This window comes from Leptonychotes weddellii, chromosome 2 (assembly GCF_054177405.1).
Source record: "Leptonychotes weddellii isolate Sample4059 chromosome 2, ASM5417740v2, whole genome shotgun sequence".
Taxonomy (NCBI): Eukaryota; Metazoa; Chordata; class Mammalia; order Carnivora; family Phocidae; genus Leptonychotes; species Leptonychotes weddellii.
In genome coordinates this window covers 70,145,024-70,163,656 of record NC_138370.1, presented here as the reverse complement: position 1 = coordinate 70,163,656, position 18,633 = coordinate 70,145,024, and the positions used below count along the sequence as shown (strand labels likewise).

At 40.3% G+C, this 18,633-nt stretch overlaps 1 long non-coding RNA gene and 1 pseudogene across 1 annotated transcript in view; both read right to left on the bottom strand.

The window, feature by feature from the left end:
* Positions 1-1,069: 1,069 nt before the first annotated feature.
* LOC145720319 (uncharacterized) overlaps positions 1,070-18,633 on the bottom strand; it is a 43,976-nt gene continuing 26,412 nt past the window's right edge. The window contains exons 2-4 of the long non-coding RNA XR_014143231.1: positions 7,463-7,685; positions 1,906-2,043; positions 1,070-1,168 (exon numbers count right to left, since the gene is read on the bottom strand). This is a non-coding gene — a long non-coding RNA (uncharacterized LOC145720319). The remainder of the gene's footprint in view (positions 1,169-1,905; positions 2,044-7,462; positions 7,686-18,633) is intronic.
* On the bottom strand, positions 1,381-1,455 carry LOC145720394 (U4 spliceosomal RNA; annotated as a pseudogene).

Genomic DNA, 18,633 nt, shown 5'->3' with positions numbered 1-18,633 from the left:
GAAGGCCACGAGTCAGAGTCCCAAGGCCCTGAAGGGGGATGAATAGAGACAGGCGCTGGAGGTAAGGCCGGTGATAAATAAGCTACACATTAAAAGCAGGGGGTGGGGAGCCGGGGGGGGGGGCGGGGGGGGAGGCGCTTGTGGCTTCTAAGACCTTAGGGCTGACTGATCAAGAGCCACAGTGCGGAACACACGTACTCCCCTCTGCCACCTCTGCCCCAGGGTAAGCCCTAGACTCATTATAATTCATTTGCGTTGCAGGTGCAGCCCCGCCCAATGGAGAATAGCTACCAGGACTGTTTGGGTACAAATCTTGTAGGGTCAAAAACTCCCTGCCTGCTGGAGGAGTTTCCTAAATGAGTGGAAGCAGCCTCCATTAGAGACCACCCAGCCCCCTGCTCCTCCCAGCCCAGAGAGACCCAGTAATATCCAATCCCAAAACAACCTAGAGGCCGGTTCCCCCTCCCAGAACCTGAGCGCTCTCCCACTTGAGAATGTGCTTTCACCTTAATAAACTGCTTTGTCCTTGTTACTTTCCTTCTGGCTGTCTTTATTCCCAGGATCCTCACATAAATCTCATGAGGAATCCAAAGACAGAGACCTCCATTCACACAGTGCAGACTTTCTCAGTAACAGATAGAATACTGAATTTAGCCAAGGCTGGTTTCTTTCTTCCCCCCCCATATTTAATTATTTATTTTACAGAGATACTCAGAGACATAGATAGCAATGTTAATAATTATTTTACATAACATTGCTATCTATGTCTCTGAGTATCTCTGTAAAAGCTGGTTTCTAACTCTAGACCTAGTCATCAGAATGAGCTGGTTAAGAGTCACATTGACCTAGTCTCAGTTTCCTCTTTTGTTAAGGAACACAACTAAAGAGAAGATGGGGCCCTTCTTTTTTTTTTTTTCATTTTTTTATTATGTTATGTTAATCACCATACATTACATCATTAGTTTTTGATGTAGTGTTCCATGATTCATTGTTTGCGTATAACACCCAGGGCTCCATGCTGAACGTGCCCTCCTTAATACCCATCACCAGGCTAACCCATCCTCCCAACCCCCTCCCCTCTAGAACCCTCAGTGTATTTTTCAGAGTCCATAGTCTCTCATGGTTCGTCTCTGATGGGGCCCTTCTTAAAAGCGGATTTGGAGAAAACCTAAAATACCAAAAGAATAATGATTATTTAAATACACTAATAAGTTGTCAGGTTTTAACAACTTTCAAATCCATCGCAAGCCAGTAACACAAACTCCCATAGAAATCAATCCTACAGAAGCTTACATGTATCACTGGGTCTCTCATATACACTAGAAATGTGTCCATTCCTGTGGCAAAGTTTTGCATGGTAGCAACTTAAGGTGGGACTTCCTTAATTTTAATTAGCAATAATCGCACCTCGGATAAACCTCATTGGCTACGATACTGCCACTGAGACTCAACAAAACAAACAAATAACCGCACAAAGGATGGGAGTCCAAAAGACGAAAGAAAGAAAGAAAGAAACAAAGAGGAAAGAGAAAAAAAGAAAGAAAGAAAGAAAGAAAAAGAAAGAAGAAAGAAAGAAAGAATGAAAAATGATTTTTATTAGGACAATATGAAAATTTCGGTTGTAAAATATATAGGAAAGACTAATATCAAAATCGCATCATATGTTGGTAATTGTGAGTGAAAACTAAAGTATAAACATTAAGAAATCAAGTCATATAGGAAAACACGAGGCTTTGTAGCTTGTCATTATTACACAGAAGTCTTAACAGCCTTTGCTCTTGATCTTAGGACAGATCGTTTTCGCTATATTTTAATTCCCACTTTTTGCATATTTGTAACCATCGCTCATAGAGAGGCATTGTCAAAGTCGATAGGCATTGTCGGGCATTGTCAAAAGGGACCTACATTTTCAAAGGGCGCTGAGATCATGAAGGCAGTGGTCAGCGTCCTTAGCAGCAGAGCACTCCAGCAAGGGCCCCTTCCCCATCCAGAGAGCTGTGAGCTACTTACTGGTGTGTGAGCTATTTGTGTTCTCAGAAGACCCTGCAGTTAAAAAAAAAAGAGAGAGAGAGAATCAGGGGCCCAGGGTGGACCAGATCAATGTTAGCAAAGCAAACCTGACACTCGAAGGCTTCTTGTAAAGCAACTGTCTTGCTTAAGGAAAAATTTTCCTGGGCCCCCAGTAGGGGTGGGGGCAGCAGGCGAGCAGCTCCCTCCCCTCACCTGCTTCCCTGTCTGTGGTCATTTTCACAAGTCAGCAGGGGGTAGAGGCAGGAGGCAAATCCAGCACATCGTCAAAATAACCAAGTGTTCCGTGCCAAAAGGAAATGTGGGCTAAGAACTATAATGAGAGGGTAAGCAAGGAGCCACTGGTTCCAAGCAGCAAGATGTGTCAGCGAGAGAGCAGCCCTGCTGGCCCCGGGACAGGCCAGAGCCTTAATCTGTAAATCACTGTGAAGCCCAAGACGTCAAAAAAATGTGGCCACCCCTGGAGTAAAGGCATAAGGCAACAAAATAACCTCCTGCTCTAACCTCCTGCGGATAACCCATGTGAAAATACAAAAAAGCGCCGGCGTCCAAGAGAGGGGAAGGGTAGCTTGCCAGGACCTAATTATATTTAATCAAGATGGCGAAAAATGATGAGCACGTGTCCCATAATCCCAAATGAAAAACACACGCATATGCACACACACACGGACACACACACACACACACACCACTCTTAAGAATGCTTGACTGTACATTCTCTCATCTCCCTTTATAAGCCTTCTCTAAAATTTCTGGCACGGGCCTGAAAGTCATTAGTAATTTAGCTGAAACGTAAAATTTTACTGCATCGCATTGGTAGCTATTATAAGGTATAAATCTGCGTGGCTCTGGCAGGTTGAATTCCCTCCTACTCCCCTTCATCATGCTACAAACAGCATTTAACTGTGCTGGGGGTACAGGACTCACATTTTGGAATTAAATTAGAGACATGAGAATACCAAAATACCCTTTCTTTTCTTGATCCACACCAACCATTTTTAACTGCTTTCTTGGGCCATGTCCCACTAGAGAAAATGTGATCTTCATCAAGAAAACTGGATTCAGCAAACTGTCTTACAAAAAACATAGTGTACCAAATCATCAGGGCCAACAAAATCTGTGTTTGCTTTGCCCACGTTTATCGTATCTGCCCAGGCCCATCATTTTCGAAGGTTGTTGGAGAATACAAGTATCTTACTCATAAATTCCAAGTTTCCCTATCAAATCAAGTGAAAGAAAGACCACGTAGGCTGTTTTGTTTTGTTTTGTTTTGTTTCGGGAAATTTTTCTTATATTCTTGCAGTTGGTTTCATGATTTTCTTCAAAATCCTTCCTGGAATCTTTAAGTCTTAGAGGCAAATATATTTTTGTTGCCGAAGTATTATGTTTTTGAGCATAGTTCCATTAGCCCCTGAGCTCTGAACCTTTATCATTGGAGCAACTTAGTAGAAGGCATATGGACTTAGAACTGACACCTAAGTTCTATCTCCTGGGCCAGGGATAGCAAATGTAAGGGCTTGTCCCACCAGCCTGCCATTCTTATGTCCATAGCAGCTATTATGAATGGTTCCAGAAGTAGCAGGGCTCAGGTGATCCTCGATCCAACAGCCCCTTCTGATTGAATCGAAACACAAGGTGATCTTCTCTCAATGCCCCCCTGCAAGTACCCATTACCAATGTATCAAAGTTAGCCCATGAAACAACAAAACCCATTTGCCTTCTTGGGGATGAACTGTAAGCACTAGGAATGCAGGGACCACAGTTATTCACTGTGTGGCTCTGGCATGGGTTGCAGTATCCAGCACATAGCTGGCCTCAGAAAACATCTATTGAATGCTACTGAACTGTCTGATCCCGCCATTAATCCCAAGAGCTTCCTTCACTAAATAACTTCTTTTCCTTATTTTGTTTTCCTAGAAAATCGGTAGTGTGTTAATTACTGGTTACCTTATTCTTGTTACCAAAAACCTTTAAATGTTAATTAAATGTTACCAGCACCATTAACTTTTTTTTTTTTTACAATTAATACTGTGTTCAGTATGACTTATAGCAAAATAAGTGGGCATGTTGTCTACTCCCTAGTCCTACTTGCTTAGTATCTGGAATGAAGTAATCAATGGAGAAATACAAATGAATATGGTTTGTGGGTTTATGGAATTTCCCTCCACTTTGGTGTCTTCTAGGGGGAAAATTCAGTCTCCTTTATCAATTTTGTCTGATTTCATAATGTCATGGGAATTTTCTTTGTTTAAGGAAGTGAGACACTTTTACACAACGTTTTTGGGAGTATTGATGTAAAGATACTTCACACCTTTACTAGAAAGAATACTTTCAGTAATAACTAGCAGAAAACTTCAATGTGTTTAAACCATAAGGGAAGGCTCACTGACCCATGTAATTAAAAATACCAGAGGGAGAGTAGGCTATGATAAACCTTGATCAAGCCACTCAGTTATGAATCCAACATCTTTTTTTTTCATTTCTTTCTAAGTAGGATTCATCCTAAGACTGACTTACCTCATGGTCCCCAAATGGCTGTAACTGCCCAAAGTAACACTCATGCTTGCACTCTCTGTCTCTCTGTCTCTCCTTAAATAAATAAATAAATAAATAAATAAATAAATAAATAAATAAATAAACAAATAAATAAATAAAATTTTTTAAAAAGAAAGCAGGGAGCCCAATGTGGGGCTTGATCCCAGGACGCTGAGATCGTGACCTTAGCCAAAGGCAGGTGCTTAACAGACTGAGCCACCCAGGAGCCCCTGTGTGCCCCAAACTCAACTAATTATTATAATTTAAGAATAGGAGGCATTGATTAGATTAGCTTAGGTCATGTGTTCCACCTTAGACCCAGGGACAAAATCATTTTTCTCAGAATCACACAGACCCCCAAACAGAAATCAGTACTATTAGAAAATGATTTTAATAAGTGATGCAAAAAAGTCAGCCAATAAATATTTACCATAAGAGTATCTCCGTCAAATGACCTGAGGCAGAAACTCCTGTGTGGTCTATAAACCACGAATTCCTGTCAATCTCCTGAGCATCTGTCATGTTTTCCCTCACAAACACTGTAAACAGTATGTAACTCAAATAGCTTCTAATCTAACAGCCTATAATAACTAACAGAGTTTGGAGGGAAAGCATAATTCTTACTGTCACTAGAGCCTCTACATCTATGCCTTCAAGAATCTCCCATAATTCTCCTACTCTCAAATATTTTCAAGAGGGCCCATAGATGTCTCGGGTATATTGAAAAAGGAGCACATAGTCTCTGGATGTTTTGCCTTCAGCCAGGGTGTATCAGAAATCTACTTGTCCATAAGGCAGTAACCATGGCCACAGGACATCCGCCATGTTTGCCAGGATCTCACTGGCCCTTCACCACACTACCTACCATGCCTGCTGGAGAATTCTACCCTGGCTGTGATGTCATATCATGCACCCAACTATAAAATAACACCGAGTTCCTTTCAATCTTTACAAACTCTCTCAGGTAAAGCACTCCTTCATTTAATTGTTCTGATTCCCAGGCACCAAAACAAGGGCCAGTTAAGCTAGATGTGGTCATGTCCTAGTTACTATCTCTGTAACACCCTCTTCTCACCCAGGTGCCCGTCAAAACCCTTTTCCCTCTGCCCACCTCTGTTAAAAAAAAACCAATTCATGTTAGACTCCTGAGAGAAAAATAAGGGTGCACATCTCACTTTTAATTCATTTGAGACATCTGGATAGTTGGCAAGGTTACTTTTTACATTGATTCTAAAAAGGTTAGAATTAAATCTACAGTACCTGGTCTCAAGAATATGTATGTGCGTTTTAAGTTTTATTCCCAAATGCACATTCTGTCTATCCTTGCTTGTTTCCCTCCTTATCCAGTGATTCTCACTTCTATTTTCTTGATGATTTTTTTTTACCTGTTGCTGCATCCCACCCATTGCTCCCTTGTGGTACATTTCCTACATCTTACTCCATGTTTGCAAGGTCCTCCCAGGTCTATGGTTGAAGATATATGTGGCAGCCACAACCAGTGAAACCTTTTGCTAGTAGGGCGGGTAAGCTCAACCTTCTCCCTACCAGGCCTGACCCACCACTGTATCTCCTTCTTGACAGTTACATCAGAAAGTTCTGGAAAAAATGAACAACTCTTCCATGACCAAAGAGATGTCATATACCTAGACTATGGAAAATTTTTCAATGAGGTCAGTTGCCACCACGAAGATGATGGACCCCTCACTCTTGGAGATGGCTTCTGCCCTCTCTTAACTGGGATGAGGGTGTCACTGTTAACCCCAGATGGTGTAACCAATATTTCACCCCAGGGGTAGCATCATTCCACTCCTAGCTGGCAGTTCAAAACTGGGTTTAACTAGATCGTCTGATTCAGCCTCAGTTTTCTTTCATGTGGCACTGAAGAACATTGCAAAAATTAAGTAAAAACAGTTATGAGTTGTTCCTCAAATAAATATTTGGTTTAAATTTAAAAGGTATCTATTTACAAGTAATGAAAGCAAAGTACTTAAAGTCATTGACGTTTCCCTTCTTGGAGAGAGAAGACCTCAGATGTTCTCATGCCAGGGAAGAGAGTGCATAAGTAATTGAAATACAAAGTGAACCCTGGAGAAGGTTCAAGGTAACAGTGAATGAAAGCATAGACAGAAAATTGTTCATTTGGTCTAAAAGGTGTGGTACACTGAGAGGGAAAACTGAGTTTGAACACACATAGGACATGAAAAGTACGGGGTTCTGTTCAAAGGAGGCAGAAGGTCTATTCTTGCTCATGATGAGTACTGTGAGGGAAGCAGGTGGACCAGTAGGGGAAAAACATTTGGGAACACTGTAAATGTTTGGAGGGGGTTTGATATCAAATGCCCCAGCAGCTCTGGGGAAAAAAAAAAAAAAAACAGTAAAGAGTATTCTAAGATAATCATAAGGTAATTCTGTTTATGGAAGTGTTACTCAATGTCAGCAGAATGAGGATTTTCTATATAAAATGGGCTCTGCTTGTTCCAGAGTGACTTAAATGACAGATATGCTGTCATTATAAAAATTGATGCTTTCCACAGAGTTTCCACTATCAACCCTTAAAGAGCTCTTTTTAAGGCAGTTGATAATGTTTTTGAGTAGAGAGAATGGGTGAGGAAAAATACAGAAGACAAACACTGATTACATTTTTCAAGAAAGAGAATTAACCTAAAAATAAAATTTAAGTTCTTTTAAGGGTAAAAAAAAAAAAAAAGAGTAAAAATGAAAATAACATGGAACTACTTGTCTTGGAAAATAAAAACTTATGATCTTAAGTTAATTGCATCTTGCAGATAAATAAATCGAATTTTAAACCACCAGAGAGCACAAGGAGGGGAGGGCATTACAGAAGTAAAAAGAATTTTTAAAAAACTCAGTGGTCTAATGAAGCCATTTAGGTACTCACTGATGCATCAAATTTTTTTTCTCTGTCAACTGAAATGAGCCTGATTTGTTTCACCATCTGACTAGCTTCTTCCTGTTATCTTCTTTTTGTTGTCTTTCAGGCCCCGGACGGCTGAATGTTCAACCTTCTCCCAGAAGGACTGGCATGTGTGCTTGGTAAAGTGCACAGCGACAGCCTCACTGGGGGACAGCAAGAGGCTGGAGGACCTGCTGCAAGCTAAAACCTAAAATAAACAGAACAGAGGCACGAGTGGATACTTTAAAAAAGAATTTATGGCTCATTTCCTCATTTCCCCTAGGAATTTGCTTGTGAAAATAAATTTGATATTTTCAGCATTTAAAAAAAATATATTTTTCAAAAAGAAAACCGGTCAAAGTTTCACACGTCTAACCCACCCTTCCAGCAAGACACCACAAGTGGGACCCTCCGTAGGGACACTGGCTCTGAAGTCCCCAGCCTGCAGCACCACCCACACCTAAATATACTGTGCCTGCCCTTGGACACGTCAGGCCCACTCACAGGTATCCAATTACTCCTTTCAGGACACCTTATCCGTTGAGAAACTGAGAAACGGACATTTACACGGGGCTGAGAGTCTTTCCCTCATTGTTAGGAGTTTCTTTCGCCACAACACTCCTTTCCTTCTAGGGAACAGAAATGGTGATGTTAAGCAAGATAAATCATGGTGTCATAAAATATATCCCACTTACTTAATAGCTTTCTACCCTAGAAAATGTTGCAGACTTTGAAATTCTGTGTAAGTCATATACTTAGTATTTCTAATATGCCTTAAAATCCCACTCAACTCCCCCCGCCAGCTGTTGAGGACAGGAAGTAAAGAAAATGAGTCTTTTTCCTGCTAATCCTCTTAAGAGGAGTCGAAGGGGCCAAGAGAGCCATTTTGGAATTTTGCTGGGAAACAAGGATTAGCATCTAAGGGACACACTACCAGACTGTTTGATTAGAATAGTGTTGCCAAGTTATTTCAGATGGGATGCAAATAACACTAGCTTGAGGTTACCCTGCACACCTCAAAACTTGTCTCCAAGAAGCTATTCGACACTGGTGACCATCCATTTCTCTTCTATTTCTAAAGCCACTGGAGAGGAATTGGAGGTTTGGAGGGCCATTAACCTACTGAAGGTCTTCAATCTCAGTCTTTCAAGCTTTAAAAGGAGATTCTTTCATTTTCTGGGACTCATTAAATCCAACAGCAAAATTAAACTAGAAAAATGTAAAATCCCTCAGACATTGGAAAAAGTCTATATGGGGAATAATACCAGTCAAGGTTACAAAGTTTCTTGAGGACAGTGAGCAAACTCCTGGAGGACAGGGACAATTGTCTAGGCAACTTTGTGTTTCCTGCATCTAGCATAGTATGGAGCACACAGTAGATCCTCAAGAAATGTTGAATAAACAAAGGAATACATTTAGTGGCAGTTTTCCCGAAGCCTCCATTCTTTAAAACATTTCTTTTGTGGATGGGAAACTAAGTATGAGTATTGTGAGTATTTCATTGTTAACCCACATGTTGCTATAGTTAGGAGTTTCTTTTGTACCTGCCTTTCTTTTTTTTTTTTTTTTTTAAAGATTTTATTTATTTATTTGAGAGAGAGAATGAGACAGAGAGAGAGAGCATGAGAGGGGGGAGGATCAGAGGGAGAAGCAGACCCCCCGCTGAGCAAGGAGCCCGATACGGGACTCGATCCCGGGACTCCAGGATCATGACCTGAGCCGAAGGCAGTTGCTTAACCAACTGAGCCACCCAGGCGCCCTGTACCTGCCTTTCATTTATTTCTTAATTAATTCAATAGAAACTTATTGAACAATATTTTGCACCATCATCTAGATTAAGTGCTATAAAATTCTTGTCTGTATTAAAAAATATCACATATAGACTTTAAAAACATGTTTGGAAATTATGTAGTCAACTTTACTTGCTTTGACTATTCATCCTGGAACTTCTAGTGTGTCTAAAATCAATACAATCATTAAATGAATAGCATTGGCCTTTAAAACTAAAAAATCTCTTTCTATATAAATCCTTTCTGTTTTTTGAAACCATCAGTTATCAACAAACTGCTATGATTCATCTACTCTTGTTAAGAGCACCTGAAAGTTTTCTACTTACTGACAGGTGAGAACGAATAGAAAAATATCTTCCTAACTTATGGTATAACCCAACCTTTGAAGTGGATTTTTTTTTAAATGTACTTTAGGCTTTGAGGATCGCAGTTCTTATTGACAACGCTGTGATTGCAAATTAAGCTTGTATACTATAACAGAGCTATAAGACCCACCAGCACATTTAAAACACAAAGAATCTACATGAGCACCTCAGATCTCTAAACAGCCCTCTCATTTTATCCCATCCCATTGACCTTTAGATCTTCAAAAGTTCGTTTCCTTGCAGTCTTTCCCCCATCCCACTTCTATTTTGTGACACGTTCACTGAATTTTTCCTTAGAAGTATGAGGGGTGCAGGAAAAAGTCTGGCTATTAATTGGTGGAGTTTATGACTAGGGAGAGAGCTTATTGAAGATTTCAATTCCCTGCTAAAAATGCCTTTTTCTCCAGTTTTTCCTTTTTTTTCTTGAAGTACTTAGATCATGGCATCAGCTCTTCATTTTGCTTGTGTTGACAGTCTGAAAGTGCAATGTGATCATCCCAGCTGGAAATCTCTGGTACTTTCTTGAACCATCCTGTGACAGTAAAAATGGGTGGTCTTCCCTCTGGACCAAGCACTCTGGTGGGTAATTCATCCCATCCCCTTCCGCCCCCGCCACCACCCCGGAGCCATGAGGTACAGCCATATCAATTGCTTCACAAGCTTTCCAAGAAATCTCATAAACCAAACAGAGCTCATTCCCAATTAGTTCCTGCTCTCTCTTCATCAGCATTATTTCAGGAGACGGAATATGTCCCACTATGAAGCAGGTATTTTGGAAAGTTCTACACGTGCTTGTTTGCACAGGATTGACATTTACACAATCATGAACAACACTTTATGTGGTACTTAGGATTTCTTTAGAGGACCTTTATCCAAGTGCTGACCTGGCTTAACCCTGCTTAACTTGTAAAAAATGAAGGGATTATAGAAGAAGGTATATGGCCATGGGCCACTGATAGATTAGACTTTCCCTTGGTTGTGTTTTCTTAGAGCCTTTGAAGTGTGGATTGAGTACAATCTTCCTTAATGTTTCCTCTTATGGATCTTGTTTTGATACAGTAGCTGATCTTCTGGGGTTAGGAAAGTGGCAAAAGAATGTGTTGTGCTTATTTCACTTACAAATGGTCTACCTTTGCAAGGACAAAAAGAGTTTCCTTCATAACGTTCTGGGGCCTGTTCCTCGGCAACTATATAAAGTATCTGGAGTCCTATTTTTAAACTCAATGCTGCTGAAGATTAGAGAAATAGGCCCTCTCATACATTGTTTCCTGGTGGAAACTGTAAAAATACACGTACTCATTGACCTGGCAATTCCAATTCTAGAAATTAATCCTAAGGACATAATAAGGCTGTGGGCAAAAATTTAATCACTAGCACAATCACTGCAGCATTGTTTATGGTATGGCAAATTTGAAAACACATAAGGGTAAAATGAAATATGCCTATAGAACGGAAAATAAGCAGTCATGAAACTACATATTGCAAAAGTGTCTGTAATATTGACTTCGACAGAGTTTTCTCAACATACAGGCAAATAAAAAAAATAGTCCATTCTATACCAAATGATCTCATTTTTGTTTGGGAAAAAATAAAAAGCTATAAACCTGCCTAAATGTATACATTTATACAATCAAGGCAGCAGGGTAGTCCCTAAAATATAGACAGTTATTATGTGGTGGGATTATGGGTGATATTTATTTTCTCTTTTTTTCCTTATTTGTATTTTCCAACTTTTTTTTTAACTTTAACTACACATTACTTGCCTAGTAAGAAAAAAATATTTACAGTTTGTGGGGGTTTTCTTAGATGGGGGGATGTGTTTCTCAAGTAACTGAAGTCAACTGAAGCTGAAATTTCAGTGGCCTGGTAGAGCTAGCCTGCGTGCAGAGGCGAGACAGGTCATAGAAGGAATTTTGGACTTGGCTTCAGGCCTGAAATCCCGATTTGGCTCTGCCCGCACAGCTTCACTCAGTGCGAATGAGCGAGCCCTTTTACTTCCCTGGGTCTCAGTTTCCCCACCTTTAAATAAGGACACCGCAGCTACCGAGGGTGCATGATTATTACAGGCATCAGGTAAGAAAATAAAAGCAGAAAGGCTTGGAAAAGTTACATGTGTTAAGTGAAAGGGGTAAACAGGAATCAGCAGACAATGCGATCGGCAAATCACAGGCTAATCCAACCAGCAGAAGTACTATCCCCATTTTTCCCTCCTTTACCTGCTTCCTCCCCTCTTCTGCACTAAGGAATCCAGCTCCCCAGTTTCACCATGCAGCTTGCTTCTCTGTTTCCATCCATGAATTCAGCACTAGCAGATGTGCGAAGAGTCAAAAAGCCAGCCCTGTGTTTTCCTCCAGTCGTTTCCAGTAACCCAGTGAGGTGAGCCTGCTGCTAACGACCCACCTGCAGGGTGTAGGGCCTCAGACAATTCCACTGCACTTAGAAGCCCTTCCTTGTCGATGTGAAATATGACGCGGTATACACAGCGTGCTCTGTTTTCAGTTTTCCATAAGAATGTCACAATGGCCACATGAAGGAGAGGTCCTACTTCACAAATCCACAATATACTTTGAGTAGTCACTCTAGCAAAATCCCTCTACTTGGGAGACCATCTTCATCTTTAAATTTCCTGCCGCTTATCTAGCTCAGAGTGATAAAAAATGAAAGTCTAGGACAGAGTTTGTTATGTCTGAAGGCTCAGTTGCCCAAGCTGTGGGGCTCAGACTATTCGTTTTTGAGTCACGTTTCTTGGCTCTCAAGTCAGCAGAAAACAACTTGGACTTATATGAGAGATATGAGTTTTCTCAGGTACCTGGAAAGGAGGCTACCATTGTCTGACTGCTGAAAAAGAATCTTTTACTCCCATTGGCAAGTAACAAACCAAGTTATCAAGTGGAGCATCGGCCTTGTTGGAACATTCCAAGTTCCCTGACCTCTGAGTTAAGAACGATGAGGACATTCTAATAATTCTTACTTTATTTTGGATATTGTCAAAAATACTAAAAGCACCTTTATAAAGTGCTTGGGATCCAGTCTTTACCCATATGTGGAACGATCACGTCAATAAAACAGGCTCTTTTTTTTTTTTTCTTCCCAAATGCCAGGTATTTACCAGGTTAGGTAAGAATATGGGATCAGGCTGGCAAGAGGAATAAAAGTAGATTTAGGACAATAATTGTATGTCGTCAACCCTTCTGCTGAGCACTAGACAGCGAGTTTGGCTGACATCAACTCTGATAACCACAGAGCTCCTTGTTCCTGGCTGCCCGTCCCGGTGCCCCACTGCATAACATTTTAAATCATTTCAGCCTTGGTACATGACAGCCCAAAGAACAGTTCAGCCCAGAATGGACAAAGGGACAGTGTTGCAGAAAGAAAAGCAGTGGTATTCTTGCTTCATTTTAAAATTAATAGAGTTGGTTATAGTTTCTAAGTACACTTGGAATTCCAGCTGCCAGAGAATGGGTTTGAAGACTGAAAGCTCTCTTTAATCCATGGACCCCGGACAGGTAGTGGGGCTCTCCAGCAAGCAGGGTGCAGGTAGTGGTGCGGTGAAGCCAGCCGAGAGAGCCTGCCAGGAAGCTCCCACACTGTCCTCAGGAACTGCCTCCACGCAACCAGGTGGCTTTGATCTCCACCGAGCCAGCCGCAGGGATGCCAATGGTGTGGTGGGTGTCCGCGAGGTCATTTTACAGAGACTGTCAAAGCGGCTTTCACAGGGCAACAACTAACAACCTGGCTTCTATTTGAACAGCTAGCAGCTCTTCAAACCGTCTAATTCCCAGAGCCTATTAAACAGAAAGACAGCTAAGAAATAGAGGATGCTGAGTCCTGGACAGAAGTGAAAGGAGAAAAGCGAGCCGGCCTGGGGCTCCTTCTGCCCCTGGCCGGCGTCCCCCAAACGTCCGTGTTCCTACCTTTAAAATAAACTATTTCTCAGGGTTACACCATTGGAGTACACAGTGGGAAGGAATCATGATGTGGCCAGTGATGCATATTAAAACATGAAAAGGATCACCAAAATGTCACCTAGAGATTTGTCAGAAGATGGGGAGAATGAGCAACCCCCCCTCGGGGAAGAATTTAAGCAAAATAAAACAAGTAAATGGGTTTTCAAATCAAATTTAAATCCACTGGAAAGGAGATTAAAGAAAGATAATTTAGCAAATAGCCAGTCATAATCCTTATAATCTTGCTCTTCTGACTTAAGAGATCAATGATGCATTTTCTAAATATTATTTTTCATTAGCAATACAAAAAAACACGGGAAGATAACTGAAAATATTTTTCAAAGTCCCACCCCCTCCCCACCTAAATTTCTTTCTATGTGAGAATCATAATGTCTTTTATTAAGACATTAAAACAAGACTAATTAGGTAGAAAGTGCTAAAAAAAAAATACTAATTCTGTAACAGAGCAATAGCTACCTTTGGGAGCATGATCTATTCTCCTTTGGGTTGAGAGGTAATGTTGGAAGACTAAATATCACTTAAGGGTCATTAGCTCGTCTTAAGTGTCAGTAGTTAGTCTTTAGTCTTTAAGTGGAAGATAAAAACGCATCATCAAACAATACAAAAGAATAAAATGAATTACATTAGCACATCACATAAAAACAAATATAAATAATCAATTAACATGAAAAGATGCTCACCCATGGCCAAAGAGACACAAATTAAAACAATAAGAAGATAACATTTTTTCTCCTATTAAATTAACAGAAAACAAAAATCAAAAGAGTGATAACATCTAGTGTTGGTGAGGATATAAGAATAAATGGGTCTTCTCGTTCTCTCTCTCTCAAATAAATAAATAAAATTTTTAAAAAAAGAATAAATGGGCCCTGTTTTATATTATTGGTGGGACAATAAAGTGAAATAACCATTTCTGAGGAGCAGGAAAAAAATGTAATGGCTTAAAACATTTTAAATATATATTTTTTTATTTTATTATGTTATGTTAATCACCATACATTACATCATTAGTTTTTGATGTAGTGTTCCATGATTCAGTGTTTGTGTATAACACCCAGTGCTCCATTCAATACGTGCCCTCTTTAATACCCATCACCAGGCTAACCCACCCCCCCACCGCCTCCCCTCTAGAACCCTCAGTTTGCTTCTCAGAGTCCATAATCTCTCATGGTTCGTCTCTCCCTCCGATTTCCCCCCCTTCATTTTTCCCTTCCTGCTATTAAATATATATGTATTTTTAAAAGAGAGAGAGAGGGAGGTGGAGGGGCAGAGGGAGAGGGAGAGAGAGAATCTTAAGCAGGCTCCACACCCAGCAGGGAGTCCCATGCAGTTCTCCGTCTCACGACCCTGAGATCACGACCTGAGCTGTAATCAAGAGTTGGACACTTAACTGACTGAGCCCACCTGCTCACCCTTGCCTTTTAAATGCCCAAATCCTACAGAATAGATGAGAATCTCAGTAACCAATCACAGAATCACAGAAACTCAATTGCAACCAATTCAGGATTCCCCACTTTCCTATGAATAGTTCTAAGTCCCGATGTCATGCCAAGATAGTCAGGAGGAGGGAGAGAAATACATGATCTTCCAAGTCATTAGTCCACACGAAATCCTCCAGGAAATCATTGGCTCACCCAGTCTTCAGCTATTATCCCAGATGGGTCACTGATGAGATATCCCTTGTTCTTGGTGGCATGATCCTTATATGCCCAGTAACTTTCTCTGCTCCTTTCATGCCATGCTCGAGGTCCTGGGGGTAATTCTGCTGCTTTCTTGCTAAACTGGAGACTTAGAATCTTGGCAAGGTTGTTTGTGGGCAGATTTGCCTCTATGCAACACACAGCATTTTTTCTCTGGGGTCCCACTTTCTTCATTCCCTGGGGCCAGCTTCCACACTGCGATTATAACCTGGGAAACACAGGGCCTGGCCTGCCTCTAGGACCTGCAAATACCTCTGCTGTCCTCACGTCCCCTCCATCCCCCCACCACAGCCCTCCACCATGCCAGAAAAACTTTCTCTAACCTAAAACAGAAGTTCTGCGGTCTTTTATGATGTGTCTCCCACACATTTTGTCTTTGCCAGTTTTCTTCATTCCCCTAAGCATTTGAGCTTTTGGAAACCAAAGTCTTGAAGACATTTCCCCCCCTCTGATTTCGGAACTGGAACATCCTTCCTCAGTGACAATGAGCATAGAAGACCTTGGGGCTTGAATATGGCAGGGGCAGGAGGGAGAGAGAAAAAACACTGGCAATATTTCCAAAATATCCAACTTACAACCTAGCAGTCTACTACTATCCTGCCTAACCATAGCAATCCACTGCTATCCTACAGAAATATAATCATAAGTATGTGTAAAGAGGTAGAGACAGACATGATTATTGTAGCACTGTGTGTAATAGGGAAAAATTAGAGATAATTTAAATGTCCACTAAGAGGGGAGGTGGTTAAATAAATCACAGTAAACTGATACAATGGAATTCTATGTAAACATTAAAAAGCATGTGTACATCTTCATGTGCTGATTTAGAAAGGTCCTGTGAACATTGTGAAGTGAAAAGGCAAACTGCAGGATGATATGCAAGATCTGATCTCATTTGTTTAAGGAAAAAAAAAACAACAACACCCTGTTTCTGTGTATGTGTGTGTGTGTCATTAGGAGCAGAGAAAAAAGATGGCAAAAGTTAATAGTAATAATTTCTGAGAAGTGAAATTAGAATGAGGAAAGACTCTTCCTTTTTTTTTTGCTTTACAACCCTCATTTTAATATTTGGTTCAAGTTGCTGCCTTTAAAGATTCTTTTTAAAGGTTAAAAAATACATTGTAGCACATATTAATTTAGCTCTAGATGGGACCTCCCTCACTCTCAAAGCATATAGAATTTCTTGGAGTATCAGAAGCTAAGACAAAAAAAATGAAGACCTTGCATTCATTGATGTTTATGGTTCAGTTGCAAAGATTAATCATTTAAGACCCAACAATGATTATAAGAATCATTTTGTAAAACCCTGACTGGAAAGTAGATTCCCGTTGTGAAATATAAGGAAACCAAAATTTAAACATAATTGAAGAAATTTAAACACCTTATCACTTTCTGCCAGGCTCTGTTAGTCAAATAAATGCAGGAGATCTTGTTTCAAACAAATGAGGACAGCTGACAACAAAGTATAAACATGATCCAAGCTAATATATGTGCTAATTGTTCTTTGTTTTAATCCTCCATTATCTGTGAGATCAACCGCTTTGTCTTGAGTCAAAACTAGGAATAGTTTTTTCTGCCATGGATACCACTGCAAAATAAAAGGAATCTGAAAAGTCTGAAATTCAGGCCCCAAATGAACACAAGGCCTGACTAGAGGGGTTAACAATGGCGTAGCAGAGGAAAAAATTATAAACTCAATGGATATGTTCGGCACAGCAATATAGTGTGGCTGCTTAATTAAAAAATACTGGTACCATAGATCCCGAACAAGAGCTAGTATCTTTATAGAGCATGTCAAAAGAAGAACCAATCTGACCACATAAGAATATATTTGCTTGGTATATAAAGACAGTGACTCACACTAGCAAATAAGAAAATAACCACGGTTGGGGCACCTGGGTGGCTCAGTCGGTTAAGCATCTGAATCTTGATTTGGGCTCAGGTCATGATCTCAGGGTCCTGGGATCAAGCCCCACAGCAGGCTCCGAGCTCAAGTAGGTAGTCTGCTTGAGTTCTTTCTTGCTCCCTCTCCCTCTGCCCCTCCCCCCCATTCAAGCTCTCTCTCTCTCTCCCAAATAAATAAATAAATCTTAAAAAAAAAAAAGAAAAGAACCACAGTTTCAAAGCATCTTCAAGTGAACCTTCTCAGCCTCTTAAGGCTGATCAATGTAAAAGGGTTGGATCACAGGGGGACTGGGTGGCTTAGGTGGTTAAGCATCCGACTCTTGATTTCAGCTCAGATTATGATCTCAGGGTCGTGGGATTGAGCCCTATGTCAGGCTCCACGCTCCCCATGGAGTCTGCTTGTCCCTCTCCCTCTGCTCCTCTCCCCACTTGTACTCTATCTCTAAAATAAATAAATAAATAAATAAATAAATAAATAAATAAATAAATAAATAAAACCTTTATTAAAAAAAGGTTGGATCACCTCAACAGTAAGAGATGCTCTTTCAAATATTTCTAATAATTTTTCATTCATTCAATCAGCATTTCTTGAATTAGTACTATGTGTCAGGAACTTTTAATATTTATTTAGCACTTACTATGTTCTGAGCAAAGTTCTAATTTTATATATTAACTCATTTAATCCTTAGAACAGTCCTATGAGTCAGGTATATTGTCTTTTAAATTTTACAGAATTGGGCATTGAGTCACAGAAATGAAGTAACTTAACCAAGCTCACACAGGCTATTGTCACCAAAAAAGCTGAGATTTGAGCCCCAGTGGTCTGGTGGTCTGGCCATAGACCCCTGTTCTTCAGTCCATAAACTACACTAAAAAAAAAAAGGATTTTTTTTTTTTATTGTATCTATATGAGATGATGGATGTCAGCTAAAGATATTGTGGCATTCATTTCATCGTATATGTAGACAAAACTATCATGCTGTGTACCTTAAACTTATACATACAGTAATATATGTCAATTATTTCTCAATAAAACTGGAAAAAAATTTTTTTGCCCAGAAAAAAGAAATAAGAAAGAATGCATTCTAGTAGGGGAAACAGAAATGTAAAAACTAATTAAAATGCAAGGCACCTGCGTGGTTCAGTTGCTTGAGCGTCAGACTCGATTTCAGCTCAGGTCATGATCTCAGGGCCTCGAGATTAAGCTCCACATCAGGCTCTCCACTCGATGTGGAGTCTGCTTGGCATTCTCTCTCACCCTCTCCCTCTGCCCTTACCCCCCTGCTCATGTATGCACTCTCTCTCTCAAATAAATAAGTCTTTAAAAATAATTAAAATGCAATGTAATGCTTTGGGAGCATAAATGTAGGGATGAATAGAGAAAAACCACAAGTATCAGGGTTGAGTTAATAAATATTATGGAAATGT